This window comes from Periplaneta americana, chromosome 14 (assembly GCF_040183065.1).
Source record: "Periplaneta americana isolate PAMFEO1 chromosome 14, P.americana_PAMFEO1_priV1, whole genome shotgun sequence".
NCBI lineage: Eukaryota > Metazoa > Arthropoda > Insecta > Blattodea > Blattidae > Periplaneta > Periplaneta americana.
Window position 1 is genome coordinate 96,682,873 of NC_091130.1, and position 21,776 is coordinate 96,704,648.

At 35.6% G+C, this 21,776-nt stretch overlaps 1 long non-coding RNA gene across 1 annotated transcript; it reads left to right on the forward strand.

The window, feature by feature from the left end:
- The first annotated feature begins 209 nt into the window (after nt 1–209).
- On the forward strand, nt 210–15,409 carry LOC138713607 (uncharacterized). The gene is made up of 3 exons (XR_011335942.1): nt 210–1,254; nt 1,866–2,005; nt 13,719–15,409. It is a non-coding gene; the product is annotated as an uncharacterized lncRNA (long non-coding RNA).
- The last annotated feature ends 6,367 nt before the right edge of the window (nt 15,410–21,776 follow it).

The following is a 21,776-nucleotide window of genomic DNA, read 5'->3' on the forward strand; positions in this document are numbered from 1 at the left end:
TATATAAACAAAAATACCACTTATAATTGAAACATAGGTACGTGTCCATGTTCAGTATTATAATATTCACATAAATGTTTGCAGAAATTTATTTCATCATAATTTTCCTTAAATGTTCCTGTCATTTAGAATTAATGAGTTGATTTGTTTCTTTGGTCAGTTGATTCTTTCTTTTACTGTAAGCACCCTCACTTCACATAGCATATGTTGAAAAGGAACTCAGAGGTATCATTTTGAGGCCAATAATAATGATGCTGGACCATATGGATGCATAAACTTAACAGTTGTGTCCCTTTCAACAGTATTTACTGCTTCTGCAAATCCTATGTACAAATGTGAATCATATACACAAGCCATGTAGGAGTTTGCATACCAACTGTAATCATTGTATGTATCTTTTAAATCTTATTGTGAGATAATGCTGTAATGTTCATCGCCACTTAATCTTATCACACCTGTTTTATTTATTGATAAGGGCACAAATTGATGTAGATTGCAAGTATCAGGAATTGTAATAGCTTACTGGAATCATTCATTCAATTGAAGACGTAACTCCACCATGTCATTTTTATGGTATAAAGATAACTTCAATTTCCTTAACTGTTTCCCTATGAGAGATGAGAATGGCAAGAGCTTTGCTTGGCCTTTTCTCGTTTACTAAGCAACCGGCAATGCAAAAGCCAGTTCTTCATTTCCCCACCAGGTAGAGGTGAGATCACGAGCTTACCAGAGTCTGTGGAGCTTACAGGAGCCAACGAGCTGGGGTTTAACTCGCAGGTTCGCAGCTCTAATTGCATTGCATGGCTCTCAGTTGTTATTCATGTTTATTGACATCTAAATTCTTCTAAAAAGAGTAAACAAACGTCCTCCATAATCGACAGAGATATTAATGTTTACTATTCGGTAACTGCAAATTTGGATGAGTCATTGCACAAAGATAATATCCCAACCTAGTACGTGCGGCTAAGAAAATTCTGTGTGCCAGCCACAAGCACACCCAGCGAACGTGTTTTTCAGTATAGCAGGGTTTGTACTCAATGAGAGACGTTCAAGTTTGCATCCTGTCAATGTGAATGATATGGTTTTCCTTCACAGCAACCTTTGTTTTCTTTAGAAATCGACCATGTGATTCCTGTATTAGTAAGGTTATGCTATCCATTGCTGCAGATATAATGAAATAAGTCGACCTGGTTGACACACTTGGTATAGTGCTGGCCTTCTATGCCCGAGGTTGCAGGTTCGATCCTGGGTCAGGTTGGTAGCATTTAAGTGTGCTTAAATGCGACAGGCTCATGTCAGTAGATTTACTGGCATGTAAAAGAACTCCTGCGGGACAAAATTCTGGCACACTGGCAACGCTGATTTAACCTTGACAGTTGCGAGTGTCATTAAATAAAAAATAACATTATAATGAAATAATCCTTTGCAGTGATTATAATTAATATTATAGCAAGCTTTTATTTATGTAAACATTTTGTTATAACAGTTTGAATTTTCTTTGCTTTTGGGAACATGACAAATATTATTTATCGAATGAAACTTTAAGTTGAAGACATTTCCACAAATATGTTCAATTAAGAGTTTCATTTAGAAGAATGAAACTTTCAGTGTGTTATTCTGTGAAAAGTTATTGTGGGAGGATTTGACTACTGTACATAAATATTCTCCCAGATTATTTTATTTAGTTATTTTCATTAAAAGCTATTAACCTATAGATTTAAGAAAAGAAATAAATATGCAAGTACGGTATAAGCGTATATGATTTCGACTTGGAAAGCAACTTTTTTTTCTTAATGAATAAATAAAGGTAAATATTCTTCATGCAATTTAAGGGTCTCATTTCTGTTTCTTTGTTTCACTTCCAGGATAGGTTGGGTTAGGTTAGTGTATCGGAAATCACTCTCGAAGATAACGCCTACCACAAGGCATTCTGCCAAACATAAAGCTTGAGAAGAGCTGGGCCGCTGAAGAGAGCTCGGCTTGAGCTGGGCTTTTGCTTAGGCAGGTAGGAGAGCTATGAGCCAGCCACGAGCCTTGTTTTCTCAAGTCTATTCCCTACGAAAGTTAGAGATGGCTAGAGCAGAAGTTATCTGAGCTTTCAGGGACCTCTGCAAATTAGCTTTGTAGTAAGCAGTCTTAATCATTACTTGATGACTTACTATGACTAGTGACAAAAATGACTATTTTCCAGTTAAATTATAGAAGTCTTGGCTATGATAACACAGGTTTAAGAAATTCTGAAAATTCTTACACTATGCAGCACAACCATCAGTAAAGTATTCAATGTTTGTTAAATTTAGCAAAAGGTTATTCAAAAATGATAATAGAGGATGAACCATAAGCCAGTGGCGTAACTTACACCCCCCCACAGACAAAGCGTTGCGGGGGGGGGGGGAGCGAGGCCAGGGGAGGGCCGAAAACGTTCAGTGATTACTGACGCATATTTGGAAATGAGTGCGAATTACAATTCATGGCCCACATTACGTGTTTTTCATAATACATAGCCACTCTTTTTACTCTCTGCCATATGGAAATCTGTGATAATAACCGCCATCACTGGACCTGAGGATGCCCATACAATGATCCAACTGGTAATACTTCGCATCATACACCCCCGTCGATTGCCTCAAGGAGAACGTTGAAAATGTGAGAGTGATTTTTATGGATGGAGACATTGTTTGTCATGGTGTGTTTTCATGTCATCAGATTGCCAACTGTAGTCGCAGCATATAAACAGTAAACACACATTGAAATAACGAAATTTTGTAGAGCAATACATCTACTTGCTACTAGATTTAATTAATTATTTTTCTCGGGAAAAATACTGCTTGTTTGAGGCTTGAAAGTAATGTAATTTTCCCTAAGATAGGTTACTAGCCTTATCGTTAGATAGTCCAGTAGTGGGGCTGCCACTTTTAGCCTCTGGACAGGCTTGTAATGGAAAAATAGTGTAATTATTCCTATATATAAAACAGGAGATAAACAGAATGTTGAAAACTATAGAGGGATTAGTATCCTCAACACATGTTATAAGATATTTAGTAGGATTTTAAATGAAAAATTAAAAAAAACATGCTGAAACTTTCCTTCTGGAGTGTCAAAATGGCTTTAGAAAAGGAAGATCATGTGTAGATCCATTATTTAGTATGAAACTATTGTTAGAAAAAAGAAGAGAATTTAATTTAAAAACCCATATAGCTTTTATTGACTTTGTGAAAGCTTTTGATAAAGTCCGAAGAGACCTTTTATTCGACATATTACAAGAAAAAAATATTCCAAATTTGCTATTGCAAAATATAATAGAAATCTACACAGACAGCAAAATAAGTGTCAAAATAAATAACTGTATATCCGAAAGAAAATTAGTTAATAATGGAGTTCGACAAGGTTGTCCACTATCACCAACTTTATTTAATATTTATATAAATGAAATTATTTTAAAATGGAACCAAATCTACACATCAGGAATCAAAATAACCAGTGCTCTAACATTAAATACCTTACTCTATGCCGATGATCAAGTCATAATTTCCAATTCAGAGGATAATTTACAAAGAGGATTGTATACATTAAATAAAATATTAAAAGATTTTGGGATGGAAATTTCAGCACAAAAATCAAAAGTAATGGCATTTTTAGGACAAGACCCAGTCAGAAGTAAGATAATACACAATAACCAATGCCTCGAACAAGTGCAAAATTTCAATTATCTGGGTTGTGAAATATCTTATCAAAATGAAAAAGATGTGAACAAGAAAATTACCAAATTTACACAAATTCTAGGAATAATAAACAATGCATTAAAAGCTAAATTAGTACAAAAATCTACAAGAATAAAAATATATAATACACTAGCATTATCCACCCTTTTATACGGAAGCGAGATTTGGTCATTAAAGAAAAAAGACGTGAACAGAATCAAAGCAACGGAAATGAAATTTTTGAGGAGGACAGCAGGATATACTCTTTTAGACCGAAAAAGGAATGAAGAAATTTTAGAACAATTAGAAGTAGAGTCAGTAGAAGAAAAAATCAGCAGATACAAATTCAATTGGCTAGATCATGTAAGAAGAATGGAAAATTCAAGAATCCCAAAAATTATGATGCAGTATAAACCTAGAGGACATCGTCGACCAGGAAGACCTTTAAGAAGACTGCTAGATGGGGCCGAAACAGGTCTACAGAGGCCTAATTCGTGAAGGATGATGATGATTTTTCTCGGGTTTTGTGACAATGAAACCTTTTAAAAGTAATTATGAACATTTGAGTGCTGCAGAAAAATGCAAAAGGAAAAGAGAAGTTGAAAAATCTGTTTCGAAATTGGCTAAAATAGACTCAGTATTTCGACCACGTAGTGAAACACAAATTACCTGTGGTGGAACGAATCCCAGTGTTCCAGTACCATGACTCAAGAAAGACTTAGTGCTCTCAGTGTATTAAGTATTGAATGCGAAGGGACCCAAAGATTTGATCTACATGATTTGATTGAGTCATTTGCTTCTCAAAAGGTCATAAGAGAAGCAGAAATTTGATCCGAAGAAATGTAACATTGTAAAATTCCTTTGCAGAACGAAAAGTTATATTTGTTTGGATCAAATTTCTTCACATTTAAACAACAAAACTAAAATTCATTCAATAATTTATTATCATAATACAGTGCTCTCTTAAATTGACTGAGCATATTGGGAATTAAATCAATAGCTTTCTCAAAACACGCTAAGAAATGTTTCATATAAAATGACTTTTATCTCGAAAAGGAAGCAAAAACGAGCAAAATTGTGTTAAACTTTTTTATTTCATATAGCCTACTTAAAAAAATAACCCACTGAAATTAATGACATTACTTACGTTCCACCCTGTATAATTTGTTGTGTTTTATGTACCATATAGGCTATACATCAGGATTTACATCAACTGATTTGATGCATATGCTTTTTGACACAAGATGATCCCCACTCTTATTATAAACCACAACAGTGTAAAGGGTACAATAATCATTGTTCCATTGGTAACTCTGAACTACATCTTGAATCACAAATGATTAATTTTCACTGAAGCCCATAAGGATGACAACATTTTAATCGTTTAACTCGGCAGTTTCTGACTGAGCACAGCATGGAGAGAAGGTTCAACTGAACAGTGGCGGTACGGCGCCTATGCACTAATAGAGCGCGACCCATTCTTCTGAGGTAGTATGGGAACAGCACAATTACAATACATTTGTATGAAAACAAAACTGTACAGCTGTGATAAATCAATGTAAAAAAAGTTTTGGTTTGTAATCAATTTAATATACTTACAATAATATGAAATTCATAATGCAGCCAGCTGCAGAAGCATTCACATATATAAATGAGGCTCCGAAACTGCTATAAACATACAAATATATAAATAAATACTTCAAGCTAGCGATTAACTAACACACTCAACAATGCAGCACATTCACAGAAAACCAACAGCGCAGCATATTATATCGCAATTGAGGCTAGCCTCACATCCTGCTACTGAGTCATAGCAAATCGATACCCCTTCCTCCCCAAGTTTGCATTCCGCTGCCTGTGAGTGAGGCCATTGCACCTCACTACGAGACTTCTGTCACAAGCTCCTCATAGTGAAATGACCACCAACAGTGAATTTAATATATGGAAGAATCAGATTGAAACCAAGTGTTACAATACATCGTTGTTACGAACTTATACTGTTACTAGATATAACTCAAATTTTTTGGGTAGGCTAAACCTCAAAGGCCGCTTAAGAGCTTCACCACTGATCATATCACATTGTTCTAAAACATAGAACTATGTGTACAGGGTGGACCACTCGAATGTACCTAATTTCAATTGTATGTGACTGGTAAACGGTTGAAGATAGAAGCCTACAGTAACAGTAACAAGTTTCGATATGCACATCACCATATTTCTACGTGAGCTCCAGCTGTCACTGTAACGATATCGAGGTGATGAATGATTTCTTGCCAAGCATGTTGGAGCATGTCTTCTGGAATGCTCTCAATAGCCTCTGTGATGCGCTCCCAAAGATCACGAAGATCTCTGACTGGGGTGGCGTACACTTTATCTTTGATGTAGACCCAGAGAAAGAAATCGAGCGGTGTTAAATCCCGAGATCTCGGTGGGCAAGCGATCGGTCCTCCCCTACCAATTCAACGGCCAGGGAACACGTTGTCTAAAGTCATACGAACGTCATTGAACCAGTGTGGAGGAGCGCCATCTTGCTGGAAAAGGATGTTAGGCTGCAGGTGTTCAATTTGTGGAAAGAAGAACTGCTCCAGCATGTCAAGATATGTGGTACCACACACAGTTTTCTCGGCGAAGAAAAACAGTCCAATGACCTGCTGCTGTGACAAACCGCACCACACATTTAACTTGGAACTGTCACAAATGTGCTCTTGTATAGCGTGAGGATTTTGCGATCCCCAGATGTGCACATTATACTGGTTCACTTTACCTGACACATGGAATGTGGCTTCGTCCGAGAAGAAAATCTTGGACATAAAATCAGGATCAGCGCTGAGACGGTCTAGCATCATATAGGTGAATTCCACTCGTTTGGGTTTGTCATCTGGCTCCAGACATTGCATTAACTGCACTTTGTATGCTTACAGTATGAGACGTTTGTGGACAATTCTTTGCAATGTTGATTTTGGTACTTGAAGTTCTCGCGAAGCTCTTCTTAATGACTTCTGCAGACTTCGCTCATATGCGGCTTGAACATTTGCAATCATTTCGTCGGATGTTCTACGATCACCACCATGCTTCTTTAACACCGATCCTGTAGCTAAAAATGTATTGTGCTACTTCTTAATGCTTTTAGCAGTTGGGAGCATCATGGTTAAACACTCGCCAATACTCCCTTTGAACTCTAACAATTGATTTAAACTCCACATACCACAACACAGTTTGTGCTTCCATCTGCGGTGTCGCCATTTTGACAATAGACGAAAAGAAACCGTCTGCGCACCATCTACTGATAGGATTCGAAACTTGTTGAGTTTTCCTTTTATATAAATGTTACTGTAAGGTTCTATCTTCAACCATTCACCAGTCACACACAATTGAAATTAGGTACATTCGAGCAGTCCATCCTGTATAATGATTCTATCCATTTAAAATTTCGCCCATAAATATCTCTCCAACCATTAGATTTTGGACATAGGTATAATCAGGTTAAATCAATGTAAGTTTATCTAAACTACATTATCATGAAGTACCGGTATTTTACATTCTTCCTGGGATACTCTGTATAATATATTATTGCATATGTGAGAGTTAGCGCACTTATGCAATAATTTACTCAATTAGTATTGTTTATAAACATTATTTTACTTTGTTATAAATTTTTATTTTGATGGTAAACGGATTAAAGTATATTATGACCTGTATTTTTCCTACCTGAAATGCAGAGCCGAATTAAAATGTGATATCTATGATTTGATCAACAAAGTTAATTTACTGATAGAGAATGGGTCAATATGAAGGTTCTAGCATGAATAATTGCTATCATTTAGGCCTATACGAGTCCTGAAAATGTAAGATTTTGGCATTGTGAATACCAATATTACAAAAAACTTTAAAATCTTGATCATTTTAAGTAGCTGACTCACAAACCCTCTTGGTATTTTGTGATCCAAATCTATGATACAAAACATCTGATATATTTTGAGATTTAATAAAATGAATCAGATTCAAACAATTTCATAAATGTCATAGCAGACTGTGACTTCTTCTAGTATTCAAGGCCTACACTTGGAAAATTCTACAAAGAATATCATCTTGTGCATGTAATATTAAGTGTCCCGCTAGTGATCTCTTCACTATCAAGGTATAGGGTTACCATGATAAGAAATTCTGTAGGAGGACATGGAATCTAAAATAAGAGGACATTGCTGAAAAAAGGAGGACTTTTTAAAAATTGGTATGAACAAAATTAAAGATAAAAACAATGGCTCACCTTAGTCAGTTTTTCTCACTAGTTGCTAGATTAGTATTACATCTGTATCCTACTTATCGGGGAGCCCACTTTGTGCACAAGAGCCTGAAGAGACAAGCTTATATCTTGTAACAAATAACCATGAAACTGTTCACAGGACATGTCCTTGAAATTATATTTAACCATGATGGTACCTCTGACTGTCTCCGTTAGCATGCGATTTCATTCTTTTGTCCATTGAGCAGATATTAGGGAAAATACTGTCTCAACACTTCCATTGTAACTTGGGATAAGTAAATAGAATTAACATACTTTTAAGAGTCATGAGAAAATTTCAGTGCTTGCAGAACTATTGGAATTGAAGAATTTGCACCATTGTTGATCTAAGCTTAAATCTTTGTCCAAATGAACTTTGTTGGCATATCTTTGCACATTGCAGAATAAAATTGATAAAATAGCTTAGAATCATGAATAGTGACGTTTTTGGAGTGTAAGAATTCAATGCATGTCAATAGGTCATCATATTTTATGTTTGTTATGTGCTCCAACTTCAACCATTGAAAGCAGTTAAATTATTTCATAGGTTTTCACCATTTGTTTAGATATTCTATGCATAATATCGCACATTATTCAATATTCATATTAATTCTAGTTGAAATGCGAAATGCCGGACATTTCAATTTTTTTAAAATGCCTGCCGGGTGGGATAAAATGATTAAAAGAGAGGACATGTCCTCCTTTTGCCGTACAGATGGTAACCCTATCAAGGTAGATATGCAGGTACTGTACATACACACGTGTGTGTTTATGCGTACCAGTATATAATTTATATGATTGCTTCGTAGTTTTGAGACACGTAAAAGAACTCTCTCTAAAAATGAGAAGGTTCCAAACAATATTTAGCAGTCATCTATCGTCCATGTTAAAATTCAACTCTGGTTTTTATCATCCTTGTCATTCATTCTGTCATATAGGATAGTGGATCCTTCATTTCGTCTGACTAACAGAAGCATTCTAACTTGAAGAGTTACACAAAACAATCATATTATTTCATTGTGCAAAAACTTACTCTCTAAGGGAAACAGTCATGTTTACACATCAGAAGTTTCAGATGATAACTGGCAATGATTTCTAGTTTCCTCTTTCTTTTGATAGTTGGAGATAATTTCTTTTTCTTATACTTCTCTATAGACGACATTATTAAGATATGTAGATCATATGCGGAGACTAAGAGCAAGGCAGAAAATAGGAAAGATTGAAGAATGCTGGGTTTGCAGTGAAAGACCTGCCCATGGGCAGAACACTTATGTATGTATGTATGTATGTATGTATGTGATCTCTGCGGTGGCTGAATGTCACGCAGGCGGCCTGGGTTCGATTCTCGGTCAGGTCTGGGATTTTTTCATTGAAAAAATATCCATAGTGACATTTGTGGCGGACATGGTCGCAGTTGGGATGTTTCCCGGGGTTCTCCAATTTTTCCCCAACCTTACATCATTCCATCACTATTTCTCCATTTCATTATCATTCCGTCGCATTCCCCAAATGCCAGCTGGTGACACATGGAGGGGGTTGGCCTACGGAATGAGTGGGGTTGTCTGGTCGAAACCTGGACCAGAGAACCTTAGTGTGGTCGGCCGGTGTGAGTTTGGAAATGCTTCACCAGAGGACTAGCGCAATAGAGCTGAACAAGGTCGCAGTGCTGGACCATAGTGCCCCCCTCTGTTAAATTCAATTCAATGTATGTATGTAAATTAAGTTAAATTATGTTTTATTTAACGACGCTCGAAACTGCTGAGGTTATATTAGCGTCACTGGTGTGCCGGAATTTTGTCTCGCAGGAGTTCTTTTACATGCTACTAAATCTAGTAACATGAGCCTGTCGCATTTAAGCACACTTAAATGCCATCGACCTGGGTCAGGATTGAACCCACAACCTCGGGCACAGAAGGCCAGCGCTATACCATCTGCACCACCCAGGGTGACTTATATGTATGTATGCAGGCTATATATGTATGTATGTATGTATGTATACTTCTCTCTCTGCCCTTCTCTTGTGTTAAATCCAATGACAGATTAAATTTTTTGCGTACCTACGCACAAACATAAGTACGCCCTCCTAAAAAAAAAGCCTGAAAAAACTCAATAGTCATAAATGTTTTAATTTCACTTTGATAACAGCAAACTCATTTATCTTATCTTGGTAGTTGACACAACCATCAGACAAAATGTCGGCTTCAGTGTAACAAATGGATAGAGTAAAGATAAGATTTCAACCTTTTAAGAGCCACCAGCGTAGGTTAGGTAGTAGCGTGTTTGCCTGCTGATCTAGGGCTGCACTCGAGCATGAGTTCAATTCCCGGGCTGATTACCTGGTTGGGGTTTTCCGAGGTTTTCCTCAATTGTAAGACGAATGTCGTATAATCCCTGAAGAATCCTCGGCCTTATCTCGCCAAATACCATCTCACTATCATCAATTCCATCAGTGTTAAATAACCTAGGAGGTAATATAGCGTCATTAAATAACTTACTGAGAGAAGAGCCGAAAATGAACATTTAGATGAGCAGTTTGTAAGCACAGTAAGACTTATTATATAAAAAATATTATGAGACAGACTGTATTTTTTTTTATCATAGAAATTTAACCATTTCAATTTATAGTGCATCAGTGATGCTGTTAGCCTTAAGAGTCCCACGAAATGTACTGATAGACCTACTCATTTGCTTGGGAGGGATGGTTCTATATGATGCCTGCAGATTCAGAAATAACATGTGGAGAACCTTGACTGAAAACCTTAAAGTCGTGTGACATTAATTTGTAACTTTTCTTTCTTGTCACTAATTTAATGCGTGATTTATCAATAAGAGAAAAACATTTCAAATTTAAAGTGTATTTTTTCCAGTAAGAACTTCTTTGTATCTTTCTTCATCTGCCTGAAATTTGCGTTTCTCTAATGTTTTATAAATACAGTACATTCACAGTCGATAGCAGACTTAGCCTTATATTTTTGTTCGTAGGCCTAATAGTATAAAGTATATTCTATTAACCATGTGCTAAAAAGGATAAATGTTCATCTCCCCTCTTGCTTAAAAAAGTCCCTTATGCAGATGCTTGTATTTCCTTATTTTGACTATGCTGACATTTTACTGACTAATCTTTCCAGCAACAACAAAACGAGACTTCAACATGTTCATAATTTGTGTGTACGTTTTGTAAGCAATGTTCGTAAATATGATCATATTACCCCATCCCTGGAAGCAATAGGTTGGCTTAAACTAGGTAAGAAAATAAATTTACATTCACTTCTCTTTCACTTCGGAATCTTGAACTCTTCTATTCCTTCGTACCTGTCGTCTCGCTTCACTTACATTTCTTTCCACCATAATCTGAATACACTCTCTCGCCATGAAACAATACTAACAATACCATCCCATCGCACCTCCTCATACTCATCCTCTTTCACAATAGCCCTGCTAAGACTCTGGAATTTGCTACCTGCTAGCATCAGGGACTGTCGAAATAAAATTGAATTCAAACGTAAACCACCAATATTGGTATACCGTGCGTATTATTCAGTTGTTCCCAGCTATGATAAAAATTTACCCAGATTTTATGTCAAATTTTTCCTCTTTTTGTGTAATAGGAAAGATTTCAACTATCCAGCAAAAGAGAAGGATCTCTTCAGTTCGTAAGACATAATAGGGTTGTTTCAATATGGTTCAGTATCGATTCTGAACTGTGTGCTCATGCGCAGTAGTTCAATGGGCGTTCCAACAAGACTAAAACTGATTCTGAACCAATACTTAACTTCCAGTTACCTGTTCCAACGTACTTTCGAACTAGTTTAGAATGAGTGAAATTGGTTCTCGATTAAGAGCAGGAACTGGGAATTCTGAACTGCTATGCATGTGCAGATGGTTTAATCTCAAGTTACAGTTAAAATCATCGAGACTAAGCAGCTTAAAATAGCCCATCATGAGTGATTTGGAAGGTGATGGCGCTGCATTTTACGAAGAATTGAGTTCGGAAGGTGAATATCATTTTAATATGAGAAGAAACTCCAAAGGCCTTGAAAGAAGCTTTCAAGAAATGTTCCAACAACGTAAAATCCCGAACTAGTTCTGACACCGTACACAACTAGTACATGCGTCGAAAGAAGTTCGGTATTAGTTTGGAACGTGTTTGAATTACTTGCTGGAACAAACCTTGCATCTACTTGAGTGTCATTTCATCACTATCCTACAAATTATTGAAATATTCCAGATTTCTGTCCAACTGCATTCAAAAGCACGACCTTTCACATTTTCGGCCCAGATGTCTTCTTACACTATAAAATCACATACTGCCCGTGAAATCTGTGGCATATGGTAACCCTATATAGCTACTACAACATAGTTTTTCATTGCTACTGCATGATGACAACACTGTACACTATGGGGAAATTATGGTGGAACAATCTATTACAAGAACAAAGAGTGCTTCTTTCTTATTATTCATTAGGATAACCTGAGGATTGTCTTAAAGCGTTTAAGCCCACTGATTGGTACATTTTGCTCTCCATGTACAGAAGTTATTCAGACAATTCGGAAAAAATATGAAGTTGCATAAAAAATATCGTAAACCTCCCTACCCGCCTTTGCACGCCATAATTCCACTTACCACAGTAGGACTTGAACTTGGGTTTCGAGCATGGAAAACTTCGAATGGCTTAGTTTATATATTACCTCATCAGACTTTGGTGTGTGGATTCCGGATGCTTCATTCTTCTGTTAATCATAATTAAAATACTTCTATGTGGCATTTTGACGTGACAGTGTCTAAATCCAACATAAATAATTAACAATATTAATGAGATGGTATGCATTAGGGTAAAGAGTACCTATTGTATTGCATTATGAATGGTGTGTAATGAATAAATTATTTGTGTTATGTAGTTTAAGTCTTCACCGAAGAACTAAACACAAATAACATTCTGCTGAGTCTGTCTTGCTCTTTATATATCCATCCATAATTTTTGCCCCTTTTTATAAGCTTCCAGTTTTAATATTCGTGCCAACTTGTATAAAGAAATGTGATTTCAATTTAGATGTAAAAAGTACATGATGCATTCTAAAATGTATATTGTCATGTCTGTAATTTTCAGATTTATTAATTACAATAATTGAATACCTCCTCACAATAATTTTGCATACCATAACTCATTTTTAACGAATCTGAGTTAGAAGCAGAAATATGTTGCATGTATTGCGTCTCTGTAGTGTTAAGATGATAGAATGTCAAATTATTTATTATTTTGTGAGAACCGGTACCATATTAACTTTGAAGTTGGTAGTCTCTAAGATAACGCATATATTATGGTCGAAAACATATGTGACTGTGTACAACAATAACATGGATTATGCAACGTTATTCTGGGGAGGTATTCAATTAAAGTACCATATCTACTTTCACTACTACACGTCCAAGGTATGGTGAACACAATATTGTATGTGATGACTTTAATTATCTTCAATGTACTATAAGATTTTTCAAAAGGACATATTTATATGTAGAATAAGCTATTTGAAATCGGAAAAATAGTCTGTTATAAGTAACTTATAACAATCAAGAACTCAGTAATAAACACAAATATTACTCACTTTTTTCCTCCTTTTTTAAGTTCCAGAATGAAAGATAGATTTTATACAAAGTATATGACTACATGCTGTATGATCCTCTCCATGTAACCATGTATTGTATATATATATATATAATCTTTCTATGCTTACAGATATAAAGCAGATGCGGCAGTGCACAGTGCAGCTGCATACATGTGCATGTGGAAAGATAAAATTTATTACATATATATAATTATACACACATGTATATGCAGAATGTCCTGTTATTGTGTACCTGAAGCCTGTGTATCATGTTATACATCTGTAAACAGACAAACAATTTCATATGAATTAATTGTCTAAATGGCTTAGTTACAGTTTTCTCCCAATGGGAGATGATCAGAATTCTAATTGGGAATATACTGACATCAGTCTTATTTTGGGGAGGCATGATCGAATTCATGTGCTGCTGCCCATATGTATGCTGCATATTATCTCAAACATTTGGACATGAAATTTCCAGGACAGTGAATTGAGAAGAATGGACCTGTTCTGTGGCCCGCAAGATCACCCGATCTCACATCTTGTGATTTTTGGTTATTCGGTCGTGTAAAAGATCTTGTATATGTTGGAAGACATCTCACCCGAGACTACTTGTGGCAATCAATAGTGGAAGTATATGCTGGGATTCGGAACTCTCCTCTCTTCTTTCAAAATCAAAGAGTTCATGGCAGATATGGGCATGCCTATGTTGTGATTGCAATGGTGGACATTCTGAACACCTGCTATGATGCAACAAACTGCAGCAATAAACATTTACATGGTTAAGAACGATATCTTTCATTGATACCTCCTCTTTGTCATATCTCTGTAACTAAACCATATAGGCAATTAGTTCATATGACATTTTTGTTTGTTTTCAAATGTATAACACGATGGACATATTTAAAATACATAATAACGGGACATTCCATATAGTAACCTAAGAAATTTTATTGTGATGGTGATAGATATTATGAATATGGAAGTTTACAATATTGATGTATTATATTGTACATGCAAAATGGTTTTATTTAATTTCAAATAAATAACGAATTTGACTTTTAATAGTAGAAATGTAATTTTAGGCAAGAAATATTAGAGGTTGGGCAAAGGAGAAGAAAGGATTCATAAATATCATTTATACATTTTACGGGTACTCCTTCATAACTTTATAATTGCTTTTCTCTCGAGCTTTATGTGATATGAAACTGATTACACTTCCTGCCTAGAATCTGCAAGCATAGCAACCATTAGATGTCGTCCGTATAGTAGTGAATGCAGATGTGCGTGCATCTACTCTACTGCATACCTCATATCATTCCTACTTCACTGCGTGGTTGTATAGACAAAAGTGATTTATCCAGCATTCTGCTATTAAAGTTAAATATATTTTTAGTGTTATATTGTGTGTTGCGATTATAATTTCAATGAATAGTCTTACGTGTTAACCAATTAGCACAACAGTGATTAAAGGTACAAGTCATCGCAATGAATGTTTTCATATACATTACACACTTTTAACGCTTTATATCACATAAGAATTTAGTTATAACAACTTTCAGGTGTTCAAATGAAAACTACGTAATTTACCACTTAGTTTTTATTTTAACATCTAAAATTGTTATCGTAACTAAAGTCTTAAATCTTTTCATGTCTGGTAGTATATTCCCATCACATACTGTGCGCTAACCCAATGCATGAGTCACTTGTTCTTGCAGATTTGAGGTGGGAGGTGTACAGTATTTAAATATTTTAGATAAGAAACTTAAAAAGATAAGAAATATGTTATTTAAAACAATGTCATAAGTAAAATATGCTTTCATGAAGGAAATTCTAATTAAATAATAACTTGAATATTTATAACATAATTACCCATTAGTCCTACTGTCATTGCACCAATTCCCCATCATCACTTCATTATCCAGTACTATAAAATATCGTTGGTACATCGTAAGGACTTCACATCGAATAAGCACTGCACTGAAAACAGAGTCTGAAGGAAACATATAAAAAAGTACGCTAGTCTGACAGTATTTGCCGGGCATTCACTTGTGCCGTTCTTATACTCAACATTCAACTCTAACTTGTTCTCAATCCTTTCTTCTCCATCTCCATCTCCACCTCCACCTTTCCCTCTTCCGATATCTTATGTTCTTCGTCTCTTCCGTATTTCCGAAATCAGACACTTCCACATAGACTCCGCAAATAACTGTAAACAGTGCTGTAGTTGGGCCGGAACAGACTTTACCATTCTGGTAAAAAATTAATATGATTTCACTGTTCCTGTGCAAATAACCTTCTAACTCTAGATACATTTTTTATCGGAAAAACGATTATTTTCTTTTTATTAGGTTCAGTATTCACGCAAATTTCAATTTACGATAGGTTCCGTAAACAGAAATGTACTATATTAGAAAAAGACGGAGTGAAATGTCAGCAGTCCATCTTTTTTTCTCTATGTAGTCCAGCGCTATGCACGCCAGAGTCGGTGTATATTGGAGAGTACCACATTCTCAGTGGTGGCGGCCATATTTACTCCTTGTTCAGCACAGAAGTGTATGCAGAAATGCTAGAACGAAGGTCAATAAAGTGGATATCATACATGTTGTTGTGGTTTATTGAGTACAGGAGACATGGATTAATAAACGGTATTGTCATAGTGAAATGGCTCATTAGAGGTAACACTTTTTACTATTTATGTTATGTCCATTTCAATAGGGATAAAATCAGCAATTTTCTACTGCAATTCTCATACCAACACTTCTACTGCCACATTTCGCAGATTGTTGTAGTGCATTTGCTGTAAAAGACTATTTTCTTAACAATAAATACATTCTAGCCCTAAAATACAGTGATAAGACTTTTAAAAAAAATATTATGACAAGTTGAGAACATATGAGTTGAAGTGTTAATGAATAAAGACGTCAAAGTCTTTAGTGTCAACTCATTTGCTACCAACATTTCACTTTTATTTCTGAAAAATTTTTCTGCATTTAGGATTGTATCAAACACAGATTTACAAGAGTATACAAGTGACATTTGGTTGTACGACTTGAGCAGGAGCTGATTTAGGCAGGAGCCTATGGTGTCTCTGCTCAGGGCCACATGATTGTAGGGCCTCAAAATCCAGGAACAAGCTTTTTTTAAAATGGATTATGCAGAATGAAATAGACAACAACTCTTCCAGCTGAAAATCAGAATTGGGTAAAAAAAGTAAGTAATTACGTAATGAATTATTAGAAAACGCATAAAAATCACTTTATTGTTGTAAGTTTAGAGTCATAAGTTGATTGCAGAGTTTAATGTGTTCAACTTGTAAAAGTTGACTACCATGTACAGTTTATTAAAATTGTAACAGTAGGCCTATTTAAATAATTAATAATTAATTCAGCAGCCAAAGTCAACAACATTGTCAGTTCTCATTCTATTGAGTGTTAAACTAAGTGCCTGGCGCTTGTGTTCCTTGCAGCTTATCTAATTTCTGTTGGTATAGGACCATTATCGATGTGTAGTGATAGTGTTAAAGTGTTTTTGTAGGAATGTCCATAATTAAAAATGGAATTCCCAAGCAAATTTGAGTTAGGAGACATTAAAAGGAAACCGAAAACTATTGAAATTCAACAACAGGAAAAACAACGCTGATCATTGAGCAAGTATGTTCGTTCATATATTACTAGCAGTAACTCCTTTACCCACAGAAACCTCCATTTTCAAAAAGTTAAGAATGTTCTAACACAGATTAATGAAGATTTTGGCATACAGAGACAACAATTCGCCACAGTTACTAAATTGTGAAAAGCCAAGGGTTTTTTTTGTATAAGCCTAACCCAGAATTTAGGAAAAATGAACATTCCTTTCAAGCATCTGAATTACTGCACTAGAAGAACCAAGGGATAGTACCGTTACTACAACCAATGCAATCAGCTCTGATCTGTCTTGTGGCCACACATAATCACTGATACCTTATGGGACCACTTTATTTTTAATCCCCCTTCTTAAAATAGAGAATTAATAAAAACCTCTGTGAAATATATACATGGTGAAAGAAGATAGACGACAGAATTTAAAGGAAATGAGGTAGGCCTTTTTATCATATATGAAAAGAAGGGGCCTCATAAATAAAATTAAGCTCCGGGCCTCTGAAATTGTAAATCAGGCCCTGCTTGAGAGTCACTGATGTGCTAATAAAATTTATAAATTCATCCCTGTCATCAGTTATTAGAGATGAAAAACAGTTTTCACAAATACTATACGACTTATTTTGTTTTATTTTAAACAAAACTGTTCCCAACAAATAGTAAAGAGCTTGTTGTTCACTCAAGTCAATATTTCTGTTTTCAGTTAAATTATAATTATATCAATATCTTCCTGAGGCAGCAGAAACAATCTGACATTATTTTTCTGACCATTGAGAGCAGTTAACTACGCAACAACACAGCATTCTTCAAGATAACAATGGAATATCATACTAGAAACCTGTATTCCTATGCAAGTCTTGCATTGTATTGAGTCTCCTCTGGAGTAAATATGGCCGCCACATTGGCACTTGTCATTTCAAGAGAATGGGGTATTCTTCAATATACACTGACTCTAATGCACGCAGACAAAAAACGTACTCTGTTGTATAAAAGTGAAGTTAGTCTGAAGAAACACCACCAAGCTAGTCAATTTCCAGTGCCACCAATTGAAATTTTTTCTCGCTCTGAGACTAATGTCACTGGAGTTGATAAAAGTGTGTGCAGACTCTGCAATAGTTTTCATTTGCTAGAAAATCTACTCTTCATAACTGCTTTCCATGGGTTTATTAACTGTGAAACTGAAACACACTAACTGAAAATTTTAAAAGAAACAATCGACAGTCTACCAATTTCAACATGAGAGTGCTAAAGATCATTCAGCACAATGAATGAAGTAATATCAAAGAAGAGAAATGCTCTCCTAGTCTCACGGGCAAGTGGGTTGATATCAGAGGTGGCTGATTGACTGAGGGAAGTGAGGCCAGGCCTCAATCACTTGACTTAACTGAAATGAAATTTTGTGTTTTTGTATAATATATTAGTTATTTGAATGAAGCATATATCACTGTAGAAGTATTTGAAAACTTTTTGATGTATATAGACCTGTTTTGCAGTAAAATTTGTTCCTGAGGCCAGGATCGCTCGTGCCGGCTCTGGCTTCTGCATTTCATATGTTTTCGCGGGCTTTGAGGTTATGCTTGAAACTCTGTAGCTGAGGCACAATTCATCTGGCCTCGTGGTCTGGTCAGGAAGTTTTAAATAAATATATAGCCTACCGAGGTAATTATGCCATCGCTGACAATTTTCCTGACAGATATACTTAAAACTCGAATTTCTATTGCATCCTAGTATGGGCAACATAAATGAGTAAGTGGTAATGTGATGGCCTTGTTTGTTGCTGTCAAAGGAAAAAATAAAAAGGAAAGAAAAGAAAGATAGAAAGAAAGAACAGTGTGTCTACTGAGAGCTTCAGTGATCTGAAAAATATTTCTAGGAATTTCAAGACATACTTCAGCTGAGTATAATGTGAGTTGCTTCATCACAATCAAACAATCACTGAAACAAACTCACAGCATAACAACTTATTTGGTGAGTGACATTATTTTTCATTAATAATAATAATAATAATAATAATAATAATAATAATAATAATGATCGACTATTGATCAGATTTTTTGTATTCGACAGATAATGGAGAAAAAATGGGAGTATAAGGGTACAGTACATCAGTTATTCATAGACTTCAAAAAGGCATATGACTCAGTTAAGAGGGATGTATTATATGGTATTCTTATTGAATTTGGTATTCCCAAGAAACTAGTTCGATTAATTAAAATGTGTCTCAGTGAAACATACAGCAGAGTCTGTATAGGTCAGTTTCTATCTGATGCTTTTCCAATTCACTGCGGGCTAAAGCAGGGAGATGCACTATCACCTTTACTTTTTAACTTCGCTTTAGAATATGCCATTAGGAAAGTTCAGGATAACAGGCAGGGTTTGGAATTGAACGGGTTACATCAGCTTCTTGTCTATGCGGATGACATGAATATGTTAGGAGAAAATACACAAACGATTAGGGAAAACACGGAAATTTTACTTGAAGCAAGTAAAGCGATCGGTTTGGAAGTAAATCCCGAAAAGACAAAGTATATGATTATGTCTCGTGACGAGAATATTGTACGAAATGGAAATATAAAAATTGGAGATTTATCCTTCGAAGAGGTGGAAAAATTAAAATATCTTGGAGCAACAGTAACAAATATAAATGACACTCGGGAGGAAATTAAACGCAGAATAAATATGGCAAATGCGTGTTATTATTCTGTTGAGAAGCTCTTATCATCCAGTCTGCTGTCCAAAAATCTGAAAGTTAGAATTTATAAAACAGTTATATTACCGGTTCTTCTGTATGGTTGTGAAACTTGGACTCTCACTCTGAGAGAGGAACATAGGTTAAGGGTGTTTGAGAATAAAGTGCTTAGGAAAATATTTGGAGCTAAGCGGGATGAAGTTACAGGAGAATGGAGAAAGTTACACAACGCAGAACTGCACGCATTGTATTCTTCACCTGACATAATTAGGAACATTAAATCCAGACGTTTGAGATGGGCAGGGCATGTAGCACGTATGGGTGAATCCAGAAATGCATATAGAGTGTTAGTTGGGAGACCGGAGGGAAAAAGACCTTTAGGGAGGCCGAGGCGTAGATGGGAAGATAATATTAAAATGGATTTGAGGGAGGTGGAATATGATGATAGAGACTGGATTAATCTTGCACAGGATAGGGACCGATGGCGGGCTTATGTGAGGGTGGCAATGAACCTTCGGGTTCCTTAAAAGCCATTTGTAAGTAAGTAATAATAATAATAATATTGTAATAATAATATTAATATAATAACAATAATAATTAATATCATGAATAAACATTTCCTATCGGAGGCACTTAAACTAGTTGCATCTGGCCTCACCGAGGATTTCGGTCACTGGCCGCTAATGGTTGGTATTCACAAGCAGTGTTGGCTCTCCACTTCAAGAGTTCAATCCACATCCTAGAGTGCAATCGTGGTTGCGAGATGGCAGGTGAAATAGCATGTAGGAAACGACAGCCAGTAAAAGAAGTTACATATGAGGCAATCTGGGATCTTCTGAAATAAAATGTAAGGTGAGTTTCACTTAAAATTTTTTCTTAACTACAGCACTGACTGTAAAGTAAAAATTAACTGGAATTTGAATTGCTGGTGCATTACTACAAGTACACTAACACGATCATCCCTGCACTCCCAGGAGCACACAGTTTTTCATGAAGTGAATTCCTGCAAATATCGCCAGACAGACAATGTGAAATAGTACCAGCACAGTCTATTGTTCCTAGCACCCTCACAACTCAAGCTTCGTGACTGTATATACTAGACTGTGGTTTTAGGTAAATTCTGCCTGAGATGACTTACAGATTGACACATTAAAATGTAAAATATTATAATAGGCCTTCATATAGGTAACTATTTACGTTTCTAACCCCAGTGAAAGATAATATTGGGAATACCTGCAAAACAAATTTATGTGCAAATGACAACTTAGTCACTCCCCAAACTTTTTCAACGACGGTACCGGTACCTAAGAATTTTATATATATATATATATATATATATATACATAAATACATACATACATACATACACACACATACATACACTGTATGTGTGTGTTACAGTTTCAATGTAGCCTCTAGAATTTAATTTAATTATTTTAAAGTGTGTGTAGGCCTACTTACTTGTGAAAAGAAATTCCTGCTGCTTTAAGCCACGTGATGGTGCAATTATATGCCGCACAGGAAAGCACCATTTTACACTATTTACAAAGTACGTACCCATCACTTCATATCAACTATAATAACATTTACAAAACATAAAAATTCATATTATTAACACATCAATTTACATCACTTTCACAGTATTCACAAAAAAACTTCTGGGACAAAACAAAAACACAAGCATGACACTAACGTGTTTACTGCTACTGTTTCTAGTAACATGGTGGCGTAAACATACACAGATCAGTTTCAATTTTGGACAGAAAACCAGTGCTCTGTGTGAGTCTAGTTATACTATATAACGCCTTTATTCATAGTATGTAGGCCTAATTTCCAGTTGCAGATGGAACCTATTTGCATAA